At 36.1% G+C, this 24,441-nt stretch overlaps 1 protein-coding gene across 7 annotated transcripts in view; it reads left to right on the forward strand.

The window, feature by feature from the left end:
- Nucleotides 1-24,441, forward strand: part of CRPPA (CDP-L-ribitol pyrophosphorylase A) — a 302,846-nt gene that overhangs the window by 138,068 nt on the left and 140,337 nt on the right. The gene's annotated exons all lie outside the window — the stretch shown is intronic.

The following is a 24,441-nucleotide window of genomic DNA, read 5'->3' on the forward strand; positions in this document are numbered from 1 at the left end:
CATATTTGAATTTTATTTTATTTTATTTATTTTATTATTATTATTATTTTTTGTTAGAGAGAGATACAGAGCGCAAGCACAAGCAGACAGAGTGGCAGGCTAGAGGCAGAGGGAGAAGCAGGCTCCCTGCTGAGCAAGGAGCCCGATGTGGGACTCGATCCCAGGACGCTGGGATTATGACCTGAGGCGAAGGTAGCCACTTAACCAACTGAGCCACCCAGGCATCCCTCATATTTGAATTTTAAAGGAAACTCGAGTTCACCATCTTCTCCCTTTCTTTTGGCTACATTTTGTTTTATACCCTTCCTTGCCTATTTTAGTTGTCATGTTCTAGCACTTCAGTGGATCATGGATCTTCTACCAATATCCTCAATTCCCTTGTCCTTCAAATGTACCTCCTTGGTTAAAACTTCATCTATTAGTCTAACTTTTAACTTCTTTAAGCCTTAACTTAAACTTCATACTGCTAGAGAAAATTAAAATACAGAGCAGATTGTTACCATTAAAAAATACTGGTCTCCATTCTCCAGGGGGCACAGAATATTTTAAAGCAAGTATACTATGATTGCATATTCAACTGCCCATTTCCTCTGTGAATATTTTAAACCTCCTGAACTTTGCTCAGGTTTTCTTAACCTCACTGTTGGTATTTTGAGCTAGATAATTCTTTGTTGTGAGACCCTGACTTCTGCCTTACACACTGTTTAGCAGCATCCTTGGCCTGTATTTACCAGATGCCCCTCGTTGTAGCAAGTAAAACATCTCCAGCTATTAGTAAATATGGCCTGGATGGGGCAAAATCCCCCTTTCTGTTCAGGAATGCTGGTCCAATCCTACTATCTTCACTGCTATTGTTAGACATGATCTTGTCTCCAACTTCAGAGCATAATTATGCACTCCCACATAGCAACATCCCTGTCTTCTTGACTCTAAAACTCTGAAGAGTCCTACATCAGTAGCAATCTTACTAAGACTGTTTCCTCTTCAGAGCTCTGGTTCCCCTCCCTCCGCTTATCCTATTGCCATCAATATCCCAGCATATTCAAGTTCCTTCCACTAACTGAAATTAAACAAAACAAAAAATCCTCTTAAGTCAGGTTACCCTGAAGCCATCCTTAATTAGAATAATTTAATCTCTCATTCCTTATTTCACTCTAGCCTGATTTCCAGTCCCACCTTCCGCAGGAGTTACTCTCAGCACGATCCTCAGTGACCCTTTGGGCAGTCCACAAGACATTGATCAGTCCTTACCTTGATGTATTGCAGCACTTGACCCTCTTGTCTAATACTTTCTTTCAGAAGGAATCTCATCCCATTTTTATAACATATTGTCTTTCTGAACCTCCTTTTTTGTTTGTGGCTTCATCTTAGTTTTGTTCATAGGATCCTGTTCATAAATTTTAGGTTTTTCTATACAGGTGAGCGGTTTTCTCTGTAAAACCATGATGATGGGTTCATATATTGTCTGCTTACTAGAGATAAAATCATTCTCTAGCCCTGTGTTTAATTATTCACCAGCCTGTGTTTCAGATCTGTAAATTCAATTAGAAGTTCCTTAGACCCTTAAACTTCCATGTTAGAGATTAGTTAATATTTCACAAATTCTTGTTCAAAGCAGTTGTCCTCCATCTGCTAAGGTTTCAGCCTCTGACATGTGTATGTTTTGCCTAGTCCCTTAAATCTGGTGTAATCTTTCACCCATTCTCTGTTTCACCCATGAAGCAAGTAAAATTCCAGAACAGGTTTTGTGAGACCTAAGTCTAGGCACAGCACAGCCAGTTGGCCTTGGTTCAGGGTCTTTAATTTGATTGTCATCAAGCTGTCCTCTGCAGGCTGAGGCTGTAATCTCACCTGAACCATCCATGTCCAAGTGGATCTTCTCCCAAGCTTATGCAAGTAGTTGTTGGCAGACCTCAATCCCTTGCCGTGTGGCCTTACCCACAGAGCTGCCTCACAGCATGTTATTCAGGATTGAAGGCATGGTCTTTTCCTAACTTGATTTTTTTTTTTTTTTGAGAGAATTTTTTTTTTTTTAAGGGATTTTATTTATTTATTTGACAGAGATCACAAGTAGGCAGGGCAGCAGGCAGAAAGAGAGGAGTAAGCAGGCTCCCTGCTGAGCAGAGAGCCCGATGCAGGGCTCAATCCCAGGACCCTGGGATCATGACCTGAGCTGAAGGCAGAGACTTTAACCCACTGAGCCAGCCACCCATGCGCCCCTCCTAACTTGATTTTATAAGTAACACCCTGTCACTTGTGTCCTATTGTCTTCATTCAAAGCAAGTCAATGTATCCAACCCAAACTCAAGAGGAGGGGATTCTGTGAGATTGTAAATATTGAGAGGTGGGGGAATTGTTTGTGGATCTTTTTTAGAAGTTGTCTGCCACAAACATAAATTTGTTCCTAAGTTAGAAAAAAAAATACCCACTACTGTGGACATTGTAGCCTCCTGTACATGTGACATAATACTGTATTTAAGTCTGAGTCTTATTTATTAGAAATCATTAACCAAACCAAACTATAATTCTTTAGTTAAGTAAATGGAAACCCAATCTGTTTGATATGAAAACTAGTCCTTAGAAATTGAGTTTATCAGATATTCTATATGACAAAGACCAAAGTTGATCAGAAACATATGAATAGTTTTCAAATCAGTGACCAACAAATGGAGCTGACTAGCCAAAACCAGCAGCCTAAGGACATATGCTAAACAAGGAGTGAGTTTAATCTCCTGAATTAATTATAGTTCTATCCAATATAAATCAGCCTAACAAATTTTCAAATTCCAATAGGGAAAATAGTCAATGACTACTTTGTTTAGATTTTTATGTTGATCATTCAATAATATAACCCTAGGTGCCCTATTGTGTAATCTGATAAAACATACTAAATATTGACTTAATTTTAAAAGAAACGAACCCAGAAAAGAGATAATAGTCTACACATATTGTTCACAGCTTCAGAAATAGTTTCTGAGCTTCTGCTAGGCTTCCTTTCTATATTTTTTTCCTTTTCCTTTGCCACTCCCTCCCTCTGTCACCCTTCTTGTTTGTTTGTTTGTTTTAAAGATTTATTTATTTTAGGGAGAGCACATGTGATCTCGGGGTGAGGTGACCAAGGGGAAATACCAAGAAGCTCAAGGATGAGCTCCTTGAGCATAGAGCCTAACAAAGGGCTTGACCTGATAACTCTAAGATCATGATTTGAGTCAAAATCAAGAGTTGGATGCCCAACCTACTGAACCATCAGGTGTCACTTATGATGATGGAAATTTTCAATTACATACTTAAAAAGAGAGACCATTATTATGAATTCTCATGTACTTATTACTTAGCTTCAACAATTACCAACGCATGACCAATCTTGTTTTCTCTTTACTCATTTACCACCCCCCAATTATGCTGATGAAAATTTCAGCTATCCTGTGTTTTCATCTGTAAATGTCTCAGTATGTATATGTACAAAAAAGATTTCATCTTTTAAACTGTAATCATAATTACACTCTAAAATATCTAACTCATGCCTTAATATCTTCAAATGTCCAGCAATTGTTCACTTTTCTCCAATTGTGCTATATATTTTATCCTTTTTGTTTCCCATTTTTTGGAATAATTGTATCTTTCAGTGTACCTTTCATTCTCTTTCAAAATTGTCCACAAACTGTGTACCTAGATGGCTCTGTTGGCTAAGCATCTGCCTTTGACGTAAAGCATGATCTCAGAGCCCTGAGATCAAGCCCTGTATCAGGCTCTCTGCTTCCACGGCTGCTTCTCCCCCTGCTGGTTATCTCTCAATCAATCAATCAATCAATCAATAAATTTGTCCACAAATAACCATTGATTTGTATGTCTCTTAACTTTCTTGTAATCTATAGCTTTCATCTCTATTTCTTTTCTTTTCTTTTCTTTTTTAATAGAGTAGATTGTCTTTTAGAAATGCCCACATTATGGGCTTTACTGATTGCAACTGCATGGTGTCACTTAACATGTCTGTCTGTCACCTGTATATTCTGGAAATTATAGTAATGTCTAGAGGTTTGTTTGGATTTGGATTAAAGTTTTTCTTTGGCAAAATTAAATTTTTTCAAAGGTGGTGATGTATGCTTCTCCCAAGAAAGTACATTAAGTTTGGTCTTTTGAATTTCTTTGGTGTATGCAGACATTAGTGCCTAGAATCATTATTATTAAAGCATGCAAAATGATATGAAGTAAAATTCAAGAAAGTGGAATTGTGACTTCTGCTCTTGAGGGTATCATTGGGGTTTTTATTCTTAAAGATTATACAGAGTCGTGATTTTAAAATATATTTGATGTGATTCAGTCCATAGCAGTTACAATTTTACTAGTGCTCAAATAGTCCAGTTTTGGCCATTCATTAGAAGCCTCTTCAAGTTAGCTTTAGTCCTTTTCTCATTATGCTAATATTTTGATAACTTTCCCACTTTCTGGTCTGACCTTGTGTTCTAGATTCACAATGACCTCTAGACTGATTTCCTGACCAAACCTTAAATCAACCAATTCTCTAGCTGGCTACTACTAAATTGGTTATTGTTTCTAGGTTTTATTTTGTTGAATAGAGGTAAAAAAACAGTTTCTGTCATTGGTAAAAATAAAACACATCCTTTTGGGGGGGGGTTTAATAAATTTTTTATTTTTTTATTACTTTTCAGTGTACTGAAATTCATTGTTTATGCACCACACCCAGTGCTCCATGTAATACGTGCCCTCTACAATACCCACCACCAGGCTGGCCCAACTACCCCCCACCCCTTCAGAACCCTCAGATTGTTTTTCAGAGTCCATAGTCTCTCATGGTTCATCTCTCCCTCCAATTTCCCTCAATTCCCTTCTCCTCTCCATCTCCTCATGTCCTCCATGTTATTTCTTATGCTCCACAAATAAGTGAAACCATTCGATAATTGACTCTCTTTGCTTGACTTATTTCACTCAGCATAATCTCTTCCAGACCCATCCATGTTGATATAAAAATTGGGTATTCATCCTTTCTGATGGAGGCATAATACTCCATAACATTGGGGTACAGATGGCCCTTCTTGACACTACATCTGTATCTTTGGGGTAAATACCCAGTAGTGCAATTGCAGGGTCATAGGGAAACTCTGTTTTTGATTTCTTTTTTTTTATTTTATTTTAAAGATTTTATTTATTTATTTGACAGAGAGAGATCACAAGTAGGCAGAGAGAGTGAGAGGGAAGCAGGCTCCCGCTGAGCAGAGAGCCTGATGTGGGACTCAGTCCCAGGATCCTGAGATCATGACCTGAGCTAATATCGAAGAGATTACTGCCTATGTTCTCCTCTAGGATTCTGATGGATTCCTGTCTCATGTTGAGGTCTTTTATCCATTTTGAGTTTATCTTTGTGTATGGTGTAAGAGAATGGTCAAGTTTCATTCTTCTACCTCTAGCTGTCCAATTTTCCCAGTACCATTTATTGAAGAGACTGTCTTTTTTCCACTGTATATTTTTTCCTGTTTTGCCAAAGATTATTTGTCCATAGAGTTGAGGGTCCATATCTGGGCTCTCTGCTCTGTTCCACTCATCTATGTGTCTGTGTTTATGCCAGTACCATTCTGTCTTGGTGAACACAGCTTTGTAGTAAAGCTTGAAATCAGGCAACGTGATGCCGCCTGTTTTGTTTTTCTTTTTCAACATTTCCATAGCAATTTGGGGTCTCTTCTGATTCCATACAAATTTTAAGATTATTTGCTCCAGCTTTTTGAAAAATACCGGTGGAATTTTTATCAGAATGGCATTAAAAGTATAGATTGCTCTAGGCCTTATAGACATTTTAATAATAATAAAACACATCCTTAATTCTTACTGATGTTTCCAACTGAAATTAGAATTGGGAATGCAGACTTTTTTTTAAAGGTGTGTTTTATCTCTGTCATTTTGTCTAGTGGTAAAATTTAGTGTTTTACATAATTTCAACATAACACATTTGATTTATTTCATGCTAATTGATTCCTGAGAATAATGTAAGGTATTTTTCCTCCACTGTCTTGAGGGTATATCCTGGTTAGGATGTACAATCAAATTAATGTGTTTTCCAGTCAATTCGAAATAGTACTTCTAATTGGTTATGATGCTGTCTGGATACACTAAATTATTTGGCTTATTTTCAGACATTAAAAGAAATTTATTTTATAATTTTACATGAACTTTTATCAAAATCAAATATATAATTATACTCAAAGAAGTCTAAGTTTTGTCACTGTCTTCTGTACCCTGTTGCTTTCCTCTTCTCTGGGTAATCAGTTTTTTAAGTTTTATGGTTTATTTCTTATACTGTTTATGAGTTTCTGTATAATGTGTATTTTTTTTGCATTTATAAAGATTTTCCTCCGTTCTCCTTTGGTGACTACCTTTATATAAATATTCCTGTGAAATACCTTTGTCTTTTATTAACATTAATTTAAATTCTTTTGGCTCTTGTCTAATCGATCTCCTGGCAGCAAGGAAAATAACTAGTCTTGCTACCTCTGCTTTCAGTATCCAATTTGAATTGATGTCTTTTAATTAACTACCAAGTGACACTTGTAAAATGACAGCAAGCCTTTTTTATTTTCAAAAAGATTTTATTTATTTATTTGATAGGGAGGAGAGATCACAAGTAGGCAGAGAGGCAGGCAGAGAGAGAGAGAGGGAAGCAGGCTCCCCGCTGAGCAGAGAGCCCCATGTGGGGCTCGATCCCAGGACCCTGAGATCATGACCTGACCCAAAGGTAGAAGCTTAACCCACTGAGCCACACAGTCATACTGTAAATGTTTATTTTTAAGAAGACTTAATGTTGGTACTTCGCAGATTATTTTGGTTCTCTGAAACTATGCTCCAGGAGATTTCTTAGGGAGGGTTCCTTGACACAGTATTCCAAGTTCTTGCATGTGAATAAAATTATTCTGTGGTTAAAAATGTACAAGTTGATTTTGGCTTAATGAAAACATTGGTTCAAAACTTTCTCCCTGAGCATCTTAAATATGGTTCTGCATTGTCTTCTATCATGAGTTGTTTGGATCAAGCGTGGTTAAAATCTGGTCTCTGCCTGGATGCCCAGTGAAATATTTTTTCTTTGAAGTCCAGTCTTACTAGAATTTTCTTACTGTTGGCCCTTTTGGGTTAATATTACTATATATACAATGTGTTCTTTTACAGTAAAATTTCTTGTCTTTTTATTTCATGAAATTGTGATGGCATTATTATATTATTTTTTTTCATTCTGTTACTTTAGTTTTCTTTTTTTTTTTTACATTCTTATTTATTTGCCTATCTTTATAACTATACTTTCTCTTGGTTTTTAAAAATTTTTTTAGCTTAAGTTTTTCATAATTTAAATTTTATATTTCTCTTGAGGTGTTGTTAGCTGTGATACTTACTTTCTTCTATCTTCTTCCTAATTTACCCTTCATTTCTGAAACAGTATTTTCTTATTTTCCAAGTTTCTTGTTCTAATTACCTTGTTTCTGATTTATTCCAATTCTGACTTCTGTAGTTTGTTCATTTTGTTTTAGCTTATTAAGTGTTGGGTTGTGGCTTTCACTTGTTTGGTGAATGTATTTCTGATGTGTGTGTATTGCCTGTAGGGACATTATTTGACGCCTCATTCATTCATTCATTTGATAGAAAATGCAAGCATGCAAGAGCTGGAGGGAGGGGCATAGGGGAAGAGAGAATCTTAAGCAGACCCCAGGGCCAGTACTAAGCCTGATGTGGGGCTCAATCTCAAAACCCTCAAACCCAGAGGTCATGACTTAAGCAGAATTTGAGAGTCAGATGCTTAACTGACTAAGCCACCCAGCTGCTCTATTTTATTTCTTACGAGATTTGAGGTCCTCTCTACTTGCCACTTTTTAAGTAAGAAATATTTTTATCTACTTTTAGGAGGAAAGGATGGGTCAGAATAAATTTTATATCTCAATGGCATATGCTTCTTATTCACTTGTTCAGGAAAAGATGGAAGAAATGGCCAGGCTCTTGATGAACTTCCATCTCTCTTACCTTTCTTCTTAACTTGGACCTTCTCTTTGACTTCTAATGCATCTCTGTCAATTTAGACATTTTGGGATGATGCTTTGACTCATAAAGTGCTTTCTTAGTTTGGGCTCAGACTCCCAGTAATCTCCAACAGAGTGAGAACCTTCATGTGGCTCCTTTGTTTTCAACTTTGAACTGGAGATTAGATGGCCTCTTTTGAGTTTTTCTGTTCTTTCCAGAATGGCCTGGTAAGCGATCCAGAGAGTACCTGATGATGGTTTTGTATTACTTTCTTTGGACTCCTTCTTTCCCCCTCCTCTTTGGTGGGGGTTTTTACAGTTGCTGGCCGTTTATCCCTACCCACTAATACTGGTTTTGTGGTAAATAATAACTACAGGTTTTGCATTTTGAAGTTTCTTGTACTGTCTATTTTTATGGAGAGATCTGTAGAGACTTGAAAATTAAAGCAACTCTTCCCAGAATCTTCCCTTTATTCGTTATGTGTGTTCTGCTTGTTATTTCTAATTTCTAAGCACTTAAGTTTATCTCCAAATTTCTAGTATTTAATTGATCCATAAGTATACATGATAACTTTAGAACTTTAAAAAATTAGGCTTGATTTGGAGTTAGGGATTTTATTCATTTAATAAAGCCAAGATGCACGTGGATGTTCAAAAGAAAGAAGTACCACCAATGGGGTGCTTAGGTGGCAGTCTGTTAAGTGTGGGAATCTTGGTTTCACTCAGATCATGATTCATGGGTGGTGAGATTGAGTCCTGCTTTGAGCTCCATGCTCAGCATGGAGTTTGCTCGAGATTCTCTCTCCCTCTCCTTCTGCTCTGTGGGTACACTCACTCTAAAATATTTAAAATACTTAAATAAATCTTTTTTATTCATTTTTTAAAAAGATTTTACTTATTTTTTGACAGACAGAGATCACAAGTAGGCAGAGAGGCAAGCAGGGAGAGAGGAGGAAGCAGGCTCCACACTGAGCAGAGAGCCCGGTGTGGGCCTCGATCCCAGGACCGAGGGACTATGACTCAAGCCGAAGGCAGAGGCTTTAACCCACTGAGCCACCCAGGCACCCCTAAAATAATTAAATAAATCTTAAACAACAGGTATTTCTCAAGCCCTCTTAATTGTAATTTACTCCTTTGAGGAGATATTTTGGACTTTTGTTAAACTAAAAGTTACTATAGAACTTATAAAGAAGAGTTTTGTGTGTCCTGTAAACTTAGAGGATCTTGGTTGATTTGGAAGGGGATGTCATTCTTTAACTGCTAAGTCTCTCCTGGCTTCTAAATTTGACTAAAAACCATTAAACCACAGAAGGACTTCACAAAATGTTTTTTCTCAATCAGCCACAACACTAAGAATTAGAGTGCCTTTTATGTGCCAAAGACTATGCTATGTACCTTAATCCTTTAAATTCATTTATTATTATTTCTACTAAATATTCTTCTAAGAAAGGTAAAATAAGAAAGGTAAAATATAAGAACTAAAAAATCCCAGATGCTTAACAGGGTTTATTCCTAACAGCAGGAAGAAGTCCCCTTATAAGGAATAGCTTAGTTTTATATATTTTTCTCTCCCATAAGGGAAAATTTATCTTGTGTCATTGTTCAGCCCATAACTTACAGGCAAACACAAAGCACCCCATTTTCTAATATCTTTATCTCCCAGAGTGCTTTTGTCTCATTCTGAAAAGAATGTAGATAAAAAGCTGAAGTCATCAGTGTTGAAATCAAGGAAACTATTGGGCAGATCAGTGGGGTGTCGATCTGCTCTGTACACAGTGGGAGGATTGTCTCATTGGCATGAAAAGGAAAAATGATTCTCATTGATATTAAAGGAAGAGATTGGGTCTGCGTGTTAAAATTATTTGTCCAAAATTTTTGAAACCTATGTTAGGAGGTGAACTATATGTCTAAATTCTAAAATGATATACAAAAAATACATGAAAGGGGTTGGTTTAAAAAATAAAATAAGGAACTAAGTAAGGACACCCTTCCCACCCTCCATACACATGAACATTTCACTCATACTTGAATTTCAACGCTTTATTATCAGGATTGTTATATTTCTTGGATTTCTTAAGGAGTTTGAAATATTTCCACCTACTTTAGATCTAGAGCTCTCCAGATGTACATGAGATAGTAGTGGAAGAGTCCGTTATCATTGTTTTCTAACTCAACAAATGTTGAAAAATAGTTTATGATACATACTGTGCTGAGTAGTAAAGGATTGATAAGTAAGGGATTAATAAGAATGTGGTCATTCTTCATTATTCCTTAATTCCCTAATTTACTTACCAAATAATACATGCCTGTTAAAATTTAGTCACTGGATATAGGGAGTTGAACTAAACAAGTATGGTTCCTTCAAGGACATACTGTTGAGTTAGGGATAACATAGAAAATGAATACAAAAAAATGTTTAGTTACTAATGGTGATAACTATTCTAAGCAAAAAGTGAAGTATGCTAATGTGAGAGAGAGCCCAAGAGAATCATTTAGATTGCAGGAGGAGGGCGGTGAGCTAGAATCTCTTGGCAGATGGAACATTTAGTTAAACGTGTAAGTGCGATCAGGAGTTAGCTAAAAGAAATCCAGGAGAAAGAGTGTGTGAAAGGCATTCAGAGAGTTTGCTGAGTGGGCTAAAAGAAGACTTGTAAGGTTCAAGTGGAGGTCAGAGTTGGCATGTGGGGACAGGCTCTGTGAAGGTTACCACCACCGCCAGTGCTGCTGCTGTTGTTACTGACGTTTTGTCCTAAGAGCAAAATGAACTGTTGGAAAACTTGAGCTGGAAATGACATAAACCAGTTATATCTGTAAGAAGATTATATTGACTATTGCTTCTTAAAGTAAAATTCTTTAGAAGATGACATGTAGTATTTCATGTTTTCTTACATCATATTTACCCCTACAAGCCCAGGTCTTTTCAACCCATTTTTCATTCATATAAGAAAAGAAAAGAGGTTCTTAAAAAAAGGTGCTTATCTTATATTTGGAACAAACAGGATCTATAGGAGATTTGCTTGTATTTGCTTATCCACTCCTTCCTGTTTCCTGGAGCACATAATTTAATTACTGTTCTGTGCAACCACCAATAACTAGCAGAGTACAACTGAGACCCATTTGTTTTCCTGGGTCTAAGGCATCCTTTGGTTTTGTTGAGGCTGTCTGTGATACCTAGTTTTATTTTGCCTAATGCCCTCAAGTTTATGTCCAGTGAATGTAGGGATCTGTGCTTTTTCTTACAGACCTAACTAGACTCAGTGTATGGCATACTAGTTTAACCAACATCAAAAATAGCAAATGAATTAGAAGGGCAGAAATTAAAGAAACAGAACAGATTAAGTCATTGCAACATGGTAAGACTCATTGAAAGTGGGGTTATTTTATGCTGATTTTGACATATAACACAATATTTTGTTTAAAGATAAAGGATTTGTTCATTTTTTGAAGACGAACACTGTGAAGTACAGTGAAATAACACTGTAAACACTATTGTGGGACCTCTGACTGAACAATACTGACACAATTAATTCAGTTAGAGTATGTGGTTTTGGTATATATACAAGACTACAGAAATTAGTTGAAGACCATCCAATTACTTTGTTTGAGTTTATTTGGGATGTTAGCCAGATTTCCTGATCAGATTTCCAGAGGTAAATAAAAAAAATGTTCGAAATTATTGGACCACCTAGTTGCTTGGGATGGTATTAATTATATTCACTCTGTATTGAATAAAATTAGCATTTTATAATTGCAACTGCTTGTCATAGTTTTAAAGTCATTATTAATGAGGGAGTAAGTATAATCCTCCTTAAATATCACTTTGTGTACTTTATATGCATATCTGTGTCTTTTGTCTTTGTGTATGTTTTTGAGTCACAGGCACATAATGAAATATTACCCTTTCTCAAGGAACCAGATGGTTAATTTGGGAAAATGCTTTTCTGCATCCTTGTCCACTTAAGAATGAGGTCATTGCTCATAAGTTCTAGACAACTGTTATGCTGAGTTAAAAACAAATCAAAACAATACCCAACATTTACTTTGGGGCATATATTGGTTAAAAATCAACTCTTCTAATTTGGGAAATTGATTTTACATACATACATGGTAAACATGTTTAGAAGGAAAGTCTTTATAAAAATCTGAAAAAAATGTTTGGGAAAGACTGTTTGGAGTGTAAGTTATAGCTTCTATACTTCATCCGTTGATATTGATTAATATGTACTTACTAGTTTTCTTAGGCTATTTTAAGTGAGATCAAATTTTAGAGCTTATTTATTGTGATTTCACTTCACTTTGATTTTTTTTGGTTCCAAATATAGGATACATGTTTTTAAAAAGTCATTTTATACTTTGAATTACTGTGTCTCCCCTAATGAGCTTAGAGATGAATTTCATTTCAACTATTTGCTTACAGTATAAGTCTACTTTGTAATACCATGAAGTAGTTTATTCTATTGTTCTGGTGGCTTTAGTTAAATAATGGCTCTGGGGTTTTTGTTGTTCGAGGGAAAATGAACCAAATATATCCATTTGAGCTTGTGGTCCTAATAAATTATCCATGGCATCTTGTTTCCAAAGCCTGGAAGTACTTGCCTGCTTAAGTTCAAATCTCTTTTTCTCTTGGATGGATATTATATCCTTTCAGTGACTGTTCATTGCCTGCGAGTTAAAGTCGATACAACTTGGCCAGTTATTTGATCTCTTTCACAGTTGGTACTGAACCTTTACTCCTTATGTTCTCTCCATTGTAGTGAAACATATTATCTTGCTCATGCCTTGAAATTCTGTCATTTTCTGTCCTTTTCACTCAGCATTCTGTTTAATTGTATTGCCATCCCTACTAGTCAGCTTCAGATTTCATTTGAGGCTCAGTTTAATGTAAGTCTTTTCATGAAGTTGTCCCCATTTTTCTCGTTCTTGGACTTCTTAAACTACTCATCAGTAGTGGTATGTCACTGTGCATGTTCTGTCTTTTATTGTTACATTCTTATACCCGTCTCTTTCACCATTTCTTTTATCACTGATCCTTGCACAAAGCTGTGTATATGGTGAGAACCAGATACATAGTTGTGGTTAATGGTGATAGGATGATGAACAAGCAAGCTTCGGGAAAACTTCTCCACCTGGACGTCAGCCAAATACATTTCTGGAGATAAAGAGGTAGCCGCTGGGTATCCATCAATCACGTGAGCTGTTGAGAGGAGTTTAGAACATAATGTACACCCAAGAAATTCTAATTGATTGCCCAGTCAGAAGACAACTATTTTCACAAAAGGAGGGAAGGGAAGGCCAAAGAGCAGATGTTGGAGAGGTGAGATGAACTGGAGTCAGCAGCAGTGATGAAGTTGAAGTTGGTGTCCAGTGGCCTTCTGACAGGAAAGAAGAGAGACAGAGAAAGTGAGTGATGAGGAAATGAGATGTGCAGAGGGCCTCTGAAGTGGGGTGAAGAAATAGGTCCATAAGCAACACTTTAAGGTTTGTTTTTTACAGTAGAAAATAGGATTCTACGTCAAGATACAAATCTACCTTTCTTTATTATCTGGGCCTATATGGCTTAAAAAATATCCTGAAGTGTACATGTGTTCACACCCTTCTGAAATAAGTCACACGATCATGTTTTAGTTACTTTTGCCTAAAAAGTAATTTATCTTTAATATTATAAAAGCATTTTGGACCTAGACACTAAATAATGTATATTCAGTAGTTGTACTTCTGCAACTTATAATGAAAAGTTGTATGAGACAGAAATTTTATTTTCTACATAAATATGGGAATTACACATCCCAGTAGAGAGAAAAATACAATAATGAAAAATTTTTGGCTTTACTATGTAGGATATGAAAAATTACAATGGTACCATTTGGATTGTACAAGTGTTGGAATGGTATTAAGTATTCCCTAAAAGTTAATCAAGTGGAGAGTTCCTCTGTGATAGAAGAGCATGTAAATTCACTAATCTGCTTATACATAATTGTAGCTGATAATGGTTTCTTAAGGTATATTTCATACCTAATTTAAAATGAAATAAAATGGAAAAGCAAGGTACAGAGCTTACTGAGCTGCAAATCTGGTTTTAATATATACCTCCTCTTTTTACTCATTTTGAAAATATACACCTGACATATTAGTGGTATAAAAATATTAAAACACTTGCTAAAAATAAATTCTGGTATTTCCCTTATAAAAAGAATGACAATATTGGGGCACCTGGGTGGCTCAGTGGGTTAGGCCGCTGCCTTCGGCTCAGGTCATGATCTCGGGGTCCCGGGATCGAGTCCCGCATCGGGCTCTCTGCTCGGCGGGGAGCCTGCTTCCTCCTCTCTCTCTCTCTGCCTCTCTGCCTACTTGTGATCTCTGTCTGTCAAATAAATAAATAAAATCTTAAAAAAAAAAAGAATGACAATATTAAAGCCTTAAAGTTGCTAGAATATTACTGCTTTTAGTATTACTTACTGATTCTCAAATAAGTGCTGAGTACCCAAAACTAGATTTCTCCATCTAATGTGGGATTTCACAGTAGCTATGCTTTTGACTTACTTGTATAGATAATTTTTTTTTTTTTATCTTGGAGGTTGGCTGGTGTTTGCATCATAGAATATGAGATAATATCCCTATCCTCTATCCACTAGGTGCCAGTAGTACTTTCCTATTCTACATGTGACAATTGAAAATGTGTCCTGACTTTGCTGACTTTTCTTGAGGATGGGCAGTTAATACAACCTGTTACATTTCATGAGTGCTCAAAGTTTACAGTGGGTTGGGAGTAAAGTCATAAGTATTGTATTTGTAATTTCTAATGAGTGTATAGTTACATGTAATAAACTATAGTGTTTAGTAGACTATTTAAATCATCTATAAAATTGACTTGAAATTTTTGTTGGTGTTGATTCTCATTAATTTAAATCCATATTTTGGCGAATATAGCTTGTACATACTTCATTAGTGCATAATTATATAGGAAATGGGCTCTAATTATACTTCTGTATACATCTGGACAGTGTCTATGTTACTTAGAAAAAAAGTTAAAATTTTGTAAAAGTGAATTAGATTGTGCTATGAATTTGGTTAAGAATTTGGAAAAAAACAGTTGAAGTAATTCTTTAAATTTACTCATGTATACTTATCATACTGATTAAATCAAGATATGGGTAATTTCTTTTAGAAAGTATGGAAATGCAATGGCTTCAGAAGAGTCAGAGTTAAAATTATCTTCTGATAGCTGTATGGAAGCACACTCTTGAGTATATCTACTGAAAATGAGAGTGGGCTTTTAAATTAAAGTGGGTTCAAGTTCTCTAACCTCTGGATCATTCAATGGTACAAACTGGTTTTAGCAGTATCAGCTGGAAGCTATCTAGAAATGCAGATTCTTAGATCCCCAACACACATCTAATGGAATAAAAATCTCTATTTCTAACAAGATTCCTGGGGATTCTTATGCATACTGAAATTGGAGAAACACAAGTCTAAACCTGATTTCATCTTTCCGGTATGAGTTAAGCTCCACAAGGATAGAAACTTTGTTTTGTTCATTGCCACACTCTCCATGTACAATCCATGGTCTAGCTCAGAGCCCTCAATAAATACTTAATGGTTGAATGACTGAAATGCTAATCTGTCAGTGGATAGGATACCCTCTTCTTGCCTTTTTTTTTTTTTAATTAACACAGAGATTTTTTTTTATGTAATCATGCCAGTGCTTAGCTTCCAAATGTTTTATGGATTATCAGGAAAAAATAAAAAGGTCATATTACTGCACATACCTTTTTAACGTATTTTTTGTCATTTACAAAATGACAGAATGGGTAATACAGAAAATGCCTGCCAAAGAATACTTACAAGTAAAAAGCAGTAATTTCTCATTTACTGCAAAATTGTCCATTAGTTATATAAAGCATAACATTCTGTAGTGAAGCTTAATGGGAAGAGAAGCTTGAGTAGATGTGCTTTTAGTAGCTTTACCTTTTTTACAGACACAGTATCCAGCTTTGGATGTATAATTTGTAAGGTGAAATGGGAACCTTGAATTTGTTGTGATAGTGCTCAGGTTTGTAAGGGTTGAGGTCTGTATACTCTATCCCACAACCTTTGTAGTTTTGCATCAGAACCATAATGGCCTTCAAAGGAATTTTAACAGAGGGGGATATATAAAGGGTGGACTTTTTTTTTTTTTTTTTAAGGTTTTATTATCGCAGTAATCACTTCTGCTACATTGCCAGCTACTCGGTATGTATTGAATGTAGTGGTTCAGATACCCATGACTCTTTTCCAGGATAAAGTCTAATAAACAGCTTTGGAGGAATTTTCTTCAAAATGTGGTTCCCTGTCCAGGACCCAGAAAAATGATCAGAGTTAGAAGATTGTGTATGGCAGCAATTAAAATTCTTAGTATTCTGGACTTTGTCCAGATGAGGTGTTTCCTTGAGCTGACTTTGGAATCTGTAGTATCATTCTCTTTGAGCACAGGTCTTTTGACTTTCATGATGAGGTAATAGTCACCTGGAATGAACAGACACCCAGTGTATTGTGGAGGTGAAGGAAATGGCCCTGGGGATCCAATAGACCTTAGTCAGAGTACTACCCCTTACTGGTTGTGTGATCTCAGACAGGTTATTTAAACTTTTGTGTCTCAGTTTTCTTAACACACAACCAGAGGATAATAACAATGTTACATGTGTATTCTTTGTGATTTCAATAAGATAATTGTTTAAAGTATTTAGTGTCGATTCTTAAAAGGGGAAAAAATCTCTAATGTAAGGTATAAAATGCCAAGGGGTAATGGAGGTATGGCGATGTGTTAACGTGCTATTTAAAAGTGGGAGTTAAATGAGAAGTGAGTGGAATAATTATAACAGACATTAAATATAGTACTATGTGCAGAGATGGTTATTTGTGCTTTAAATATAGCCAAGCAAACAAAGATGAATGACAGGACAGCACTCACACTAGACTTCATACTTTTGTAACAGTGATTATTGGGGGAAGTCCCTGGACTCAGGAATAGAGGTAGTGACCATTGCATTAATGGAGCACTGCAGAAGGACCTTAGGGGCTAATGTTAAACTTCAATCTTCATGCACTGTGGCTTTTAAGCTATATAAGCAAGGGAGTACCAGCCGTTCCCCTGATGTGATACGGTCCTGGGATCCAACATAATTGTGACATGGCAGAACCTTGGTTCTAATGCTGTTGTGTCTGCCCAGCATTTAGGACTAAGGGTAGGTATATCCAGCAGGCTAGGGTCCGAGCTTGTGAGCCAGCAGGCTCCTGGTATGGTGTAGCAGCTCACTGTTCGTGTTTGGAGGTCCATAGTTTACATAATATGGCAGAATGGTTATCTGATGATAGTGCCTTGAAGCTTTTTTCCTCTAAAGCTTCCCAGGAAGCTCACCTATAGTGAAGAAGTTCTGGAAAAGTTAATCCTTATATATTAATTAATCTTTTTATCAGTTCTGAAGAGTTTATTTTAATGATGAGTAAACTGAGCTACAGGGCTTAAGCAGTTCACCCAAAGTCACACAGAAAGATGGTTGCAAGGCAGGCTCAGTGGGTTAAGCCTCTACCTTTGGCTCAGGTCATGATCTCAAGGTCTGGGATCGAGTTCCACATCAGGCTCTTTGCTCAGTAGGGAATCTGCTTCCCCCTCTCTCTCTGCCTGCCTCTCTGCCTCCTTGTGATCTCTGTCAAATAAATAAATAAAATATTAAAAGAAAAAGAAAAGAAACCTGGTTGCAAAGCTAGATTCAGAGCTAGAGAGCTTGGCTCCAAAGACCATGTTCTTAACTGTAAAAAGAGTTTTAATGCTGAATCTTAAAAAAATTAAAAATAGTAAATGCTCAGTGTTAGGTGGACTAAAGCTCCACAAAAGCCTAAAAATAACCATGAAGTAAAGATTAATTGGTATTTCAAAAGTAGAAAATAATAAATGCTTATTAAATGAGTTTCTCAGGTGAAAATTACTAAAAATGGAGAAGAGGATCTGGGCTGGTAACTTCTGAAGGTCCAGGCACAACATTCGTACACTAGAGATAAACACATGGAGTGATGATTAGCCCAGTCTCAACAGTTACAGACAGCAGAAGATGCCTTTCAAAAATGTTCATTGGTTGGGGTGCCTGGGTGGCTCAGTGGGTTAAGCCTCTGCCTTTGGCTCAGGTCATGATTTCGGGGTCATGGGATCGAGCCCTGCAGCAGGCTCTCTGCTCAGCAAGGAGCCTGCTTCCTCCTCTCTCTCTGCCTGCCTCTCTGCCTACTTGTGATCTCTCTCTCTGTCAAATAAATAAAATCTTTAAAAAAAAAAAATGTGCATTGGCAGCGGTGCCTGGGTGGATCAGTTCTTAAGTGTCTGCCTTCTGCTTAGGTCATGATCCCAGGGTCCTGGAATCCCATCCCGCATTGGGCTCCCTGCTCTGGGGAGAGCCTGCTTCTCCCTCTCCCATTCTCCCTGCTTGTATTCCCTGTCTCACTGTGTCTCTCTCTGTCAAATGAATGAATAAAATCTTTAAAAAGAAATGTGAATTGGTAGTATAGAAAGATACTTTTTCCTTGGCTTGAGGTAGAATTGACAAATAAAAATTATATATATATATAATGTGTGTGTATATATATATACACACACATTAAGATGTACATACATACTTTGAAATGATCACCAGGGTCAAAGTAGTTAACATATCTATCACTTCATGTAATTACTGTTTTTTTTTGTGTGTGTGTTTTATTTATTTTTGGGGGGGTTGTCAGAACTTAAGATCTATCCTCTTAGTAAATTTCAGGTATACAATAAGATATTATTAATTATGGTTAACATGCTGTACATTAGACCTCCAGCACTCAGTTACCTTGCATAACTGAAACTTTGTACCATGAGATTGACATCTCTCCATTTCTTCCCCCACAGTCCTTGGTAACCACAAGCCTTTTGTTATTATTGTCCACAGAGTGGAAAGTGTATCTTGCTCTGATTTGCTCATTTATACTCACATTAGTTCCATTGCTTGGATGGGAGGGATGGGAGAAATTAACAGAATCAGATTCAGAGATAATCTAGCCAACATGTTCTTTGAAAAGAAGGTTGACTTTTCAGAAACAGTTTTTGGAACCTCTGACTCATGGGACTTGAACCAAAGTCTTTCTGACTTAGTTAAGCTTTAACTCTTCTTGAAATGGAAAACATTTTTTGACAACCCATCTCCTTTTCTAATAGCCATGCTTTAAATAGAATTTTCAGTATGCAGATGGTTGTACATTTCATTAATAGTAAATCTTTTCTAAATTCTTATTTGTCATGATGTAAGGAAAGTACTTCATGGTTTTTTGATTTTTGGTATACCTCTTTAATTTTACTGAACATACTGGAAGGTTGTTTTAAATTTTGTTAAATGTTCTTTGAACCAAAATATTTACAGAACAAAGAGTTCTTCTAGCCAGCAGGTTGTTCCATTTGTTGTGTTTGAGTGTGGAAAAATTAGGAATAACAGCATGAGATGATACCATAGAGCATTTTCATAAACAACCTAATAGCATTGTCTAATGTGGTCTTTGTTTATTAAAGGTGTCCAAGACTCCTTTGCTATATTTAGGTAAATCTCAGGGTTTTTTTATTTGTTTGTTTTTAGGGTTTTGTTTGTTTGTTTGTTTTTTAAACTCAACCATGGAAAATGTTTTCTGGTTGGGAGAAAAGGAGTATGACCCCCCCCCCCCCAAAAAAAATTACACTTAACTGAAAACAGTTTTTTAGAGTGTCAACTTTAGGAAGAAATCAATTGCAGTGTTTTTGTTTGTTTTTAAAGGTGGTAAAAAGAAATGCTACTATTTAATACTTGTATGTGCATTTCTGTCTTAGTTTGTAGGCCCTAGATCATGACCCTTTTATTAACTGGTTATAATTCATGAAATAATAGTAGAAGAAATATATTTAATAACAACAAAAGTTAACATTTGCTGGGTACTATGCCTGCATATATCTATATCTCATACTCTAACAGCTTATGTTTTATTTATTCCCTGTTAATTTAAGAAACAAAGCTTTAACAAGGAAGCAAGTATATACTGAAGTCAGTATGGGCTGAAGCCATCACAGGCAAGAAAGAGTCCAGTGTTTGTGATGATAGAAGACAGTGACTATAAAGAATATATTTTTTTGACATGTCGTGTTGATGAGTAAAGTTGGATGGTTAAGATTTGAACAGAATAAACGTAGATTATGGAGGACTTTAAGAACAATTTTACAATTTGAGATTTAATCTAAACACAGGTATATATGTCATTGTATGTTCTTAAATGTTTTCTGTTGAAAAAAATGAAATGAAGCTCAGTTTTAGGAGTATTAATCTTAAAATGCTCTAGACATTTATTGGACACTTTTTTTTTTTTTTTTTGAGAATGTATAAGATGCAAGTGCCATAGACTGAATGTGCTCTCCCCCACAATGTAAATGTTGCAGTACTTATCCTAGTGTGGTGGTGTTAGGAGGTGGGGCCTTTGGGAGATGATTATGTCATGAGGGTGGAGCCTTCACGAAGGTATTAGTTCTCTTACAAAAGAGACCCCCAGAGTTCCCTTGTTTCTACCATCCTGTGATGACACAGCAGGAAAACTGTTGTATTTGAATCACAAAGGGGATCCCTGAATCTACAGGAACCTTGATCTGGCTCATCTTCTAAACCCCACCCATGGATCTGCAAAACATTGTAATAGGGCAATGATAATTATCCAGACAATTCTTAAGTTATAATTGAAGGAAGAACACATTGACTCTGAAATCAAGGCCAGGAAGAAGTCAGAGAAAATCCTTTAAATCTTTGTGATACAGCAACAGAGGCAGGGAAAATTTTCAGTGCTTATCATGTTTTAGCTCTGCAACTTGTGAAAAAAAAATTACAGAACTGCACAATTCATACTAAAAAGAATTGCAGCACATGCCAATCAGATTTTAAAAATATATAAGAACATCAAGGCTTTCCCTACCCAGAAAATATTCTCATACCTTTAGTTCTATAGAATTCGGTAAAAATTTGAATTCAAGAAGGTTAAAAACAAACTTCAAAGATGGTATTGAAAGAGTTTAATACAGTTATCAGAGGAAATAAAATTAAGACTAGAGCAACACACTTTTAGAACTATTGAGCAGATGAGAATTAGAATACAACTGATAAGAGGTTATTATCATAGTGGGAAACTTGAGATAATTACAGAGTGCTCTAAGTAGAAATTAAAGAGAATAGATGTGAATGGTGCTTAAGGCATCCAACATATGGATAGTGCTTATTTTCTAAACTAGAAGAGTGTTTCCTTGAAATGACTGATTCTGTAAGACGAAATGGACATAGCCTTGGGAAAAATTTAGAAATAACAACTGCCAAGTAAGCATGTGCTGATTTTGGTTAGGATTTTGAATTTCCTCATAAAGAGTTCTTCAGATAAGGACCTAGGAGCAAAAACGCAAAATCAAAACTTAAAGAAAAACTCTACCTGACCTCTTGCATCTCCACAGTATTCGCTATCCAAATACAGTGAAGCTGTGCCTGTGAACTTTGGAGGGAATGCAAGTGGAATCCAAGAATATGACTGTCAGCCAAATTGTCTGTTATAAAGATGATGAGAGGAATAATAAAATACAATGTCTACATGTATTATTTGAACTCCTGATGTTGATATTGATCAGGTTACATAATGAATGGGGAATAAGTGAACGATAAATGGAATATAAGTTTCAGGATAGGACATAATGCTTGTGGATCATTGAACAGTGACTACAAATCTGTGAGGGGGAGAGTGAACCAAATGTTTATTCCCAAACAGGCTCTTCTTGGAGTCTAAAGGCAAAAACTCAAAGAACGTAAAAATGTCAACATTTTATAAAAAATAAAACCAATTACACAAACTCCTTGAAGATAAAGTTAATCACATGAAGAAGTGAATTAAAACGAAGAACTTAGAAATGGAGAAATTTTGTATAAAAAGTGTTTCAGGGTATAGATATGTCTACATTATGGGTATTACAGTTCTAGAATAGAATTTGAATCTAGTAAATCTTGTCTGGGTAAAAACAATATGATTGACCAGAACCAGGCTTGAGGTAGAAGTTAAAATGTGCTATTTGTTTCCCTCTCATAGAAGGGGGTCAACAAATACTGACAAATGAAATGCATTGCTATTCAAAATCCCAAGTCTTAATCTTCTCCATGTTCCCTTTTCTTAACATTTAGAAGCTTAGTTCTCTGGAAGTGAAAAATGATCTGAAGCTTAGCATCATCTTTGGGTTTACTCTATTCTTTTTTCATTCCTAACTAGTTAAAAAAAAAAAAAAGGCACGAAAGTCACCTCATTAGAATGCATTATTGCTTTTGTTTCTGCATCCTTTTCTCCTACTGCATATGTTAATATTGTGGGAATGGTGTTTATCTAACTTTGAATTTATTAGGTAGGTAGTGGTATTTTGGGATTTTTAAAAAATCTTTTCCAAGTTGTTGGTTTTAAGAACACAGACTATTTTTCTTGAAATGATTTTTTTCCTTTAAAAAAATTGTCATAAGTTTAAAATACCTATTAAGTACTTGCTAATGGTAAAAACAGGATGTTTTTGTACTCAAGGATCTCAACCCTGTCCTTAAGAATTTTCTCCATTTCAGTACTCACAAAGCTAAATATCTCTCATGTTCTCATCCTAGACCTTATTTCTGTATATGCAAACTAATTTTTTAATCAATCATTTTTAAAAATTCAAATTTCACTCATATTTGTTGAAGTTAATAACTGATGATATGATTATCTTGTTTCACATCTGTTAAGTCAAACTTGGCAGGATCTGAGGAATTATATGGTACTTGCATGCACACATTCTTGCTAATACCTTAAGTATTAGGGTAAGACCTTTTCTCTGTGGTCAGAGGAAAGATAATTTGTTACAGCAGTAGCATTAAGAAGAATAATGACAGTGTAGCAATGACTTTCTGAATTGCAGTTTCTACAGGGAAATGCAGTTATAACTAGGTGCAGTCCCAAAGGGGTGCATTAAAGAAGAATTTTGATATTGGGGAGCACTTGTATTGAGGGACTGTGAGCAAGTCAGCGCATTCTCCTCTTACAAAAGAGACATTGTCTTTATTATTTTGGAATGTCAAGCAGATCTGCCCCAGGGAGAGAGATGTCTCTACCTTTATTTTCTGGAACATAAGCAAATTTGCTCCAGGAAGAGATGTACCTATCTTTGCAAATCTGCCTGCTATGCAAACATCTTTGAAAAGTCAATCTGGAGTAAATTAGCTATTAATGCCTTTTAAAATGTTTGGGTATATGAGAAACCCTTTGCAAAATTGTCTCCCTGTAATATCTAGAAGATGTGATTCCTTGAACAAACTTAATGTTGCATAATGAAATCCAGTTTCTTCCATATTTTATTATCGATATATGGCTGATGCATATGGAACTATTTTGTTAATTTTTTTAATGTTCTCTCTGAAGTTTGTACTCAGTAACAACTTTATTTGTTTTTAAGATTTTATTTATTTGAGAGTGAGTTAGTGCGACAGAGAGCACAAGTGAGGAGGGGAGGGAAAAACAGTCTCCCTACTGAGCAGGGAATCCCACTTGGGACTTGACTCCGGGACCCTGGGATCATGAACTGAGCCGAAGGCAGATGCTTAATCAATTGAGCCACCCAGGTGCCCCTCAGTAAGAACTTTAAACTATAAGGAAAGTCTTAAAATTCATGAGCCAACTAATTTCTAGCATTGCTAAGACCTCAAAATCGTTACTTCCCCTTCTCTAATACTATGTCAAAACTGCATAAAATTAGGATGAATCCTACTTACTATGTAATGCTCTTAAAAGTACAGGGTTTAGGGCGCCTGGGTGGCTCAGTGGGTTAAGCCTCTGCCTTCGGCTCAGGTCATAATCTCAGAGTTCTGGGATCGAGTCCCGCATCGGGCTCTCTGCTCGGCAGGGAGCCTGCTTCCCTCTCTCTCTCTTTCAAAATAAAAAAAAAAAAAGGAAAAAAAAGTACAGGGTTTAATGTTTTACTAAGTGACAAGCTTTGTATTTTAGAACTGTAGATTTGAAAGAGTTGTAAGTGTAATGCCAGTGCGAACCATGGAAATGTGACTTTCTGGGGAATTACAATACTATAGATAAAAAAAAGTCCCTAGTTTAATAAGTAAGTTTTTGTTCATATTTGACATAAGAAGGAAAAAATGGAAGTTTATTAGAATATTGAGCTATATGGAATAAAAATGTTAGGAAAATTTTTCTTTTTTTAAAGGTCTTAATTGTTTGAGAGAGTGAGTGCAGGGGGAAGGAGAGGGATAGAAGGAGAAAGAATCCGATGCAGACTCGCACTGAATGGGGAGCTCTTATGAGGACTCTGTCTCACAACTCTGAGATCATCCCCTGAGCCAAAATCACAAGTTACCCAGGTGCCCCCAAT

This window comes from Mustela nivalis (assembly GCF_964662115.1).
Source record: "Mustela nivalis genome assembly, chromosome: 12".
NCBI classification, from domain to species: Eukaryota; Metazoa; Chordata; class Mammalia; order Carnivora; family Mustelidae; genus Mustela; species Mustela nivalis.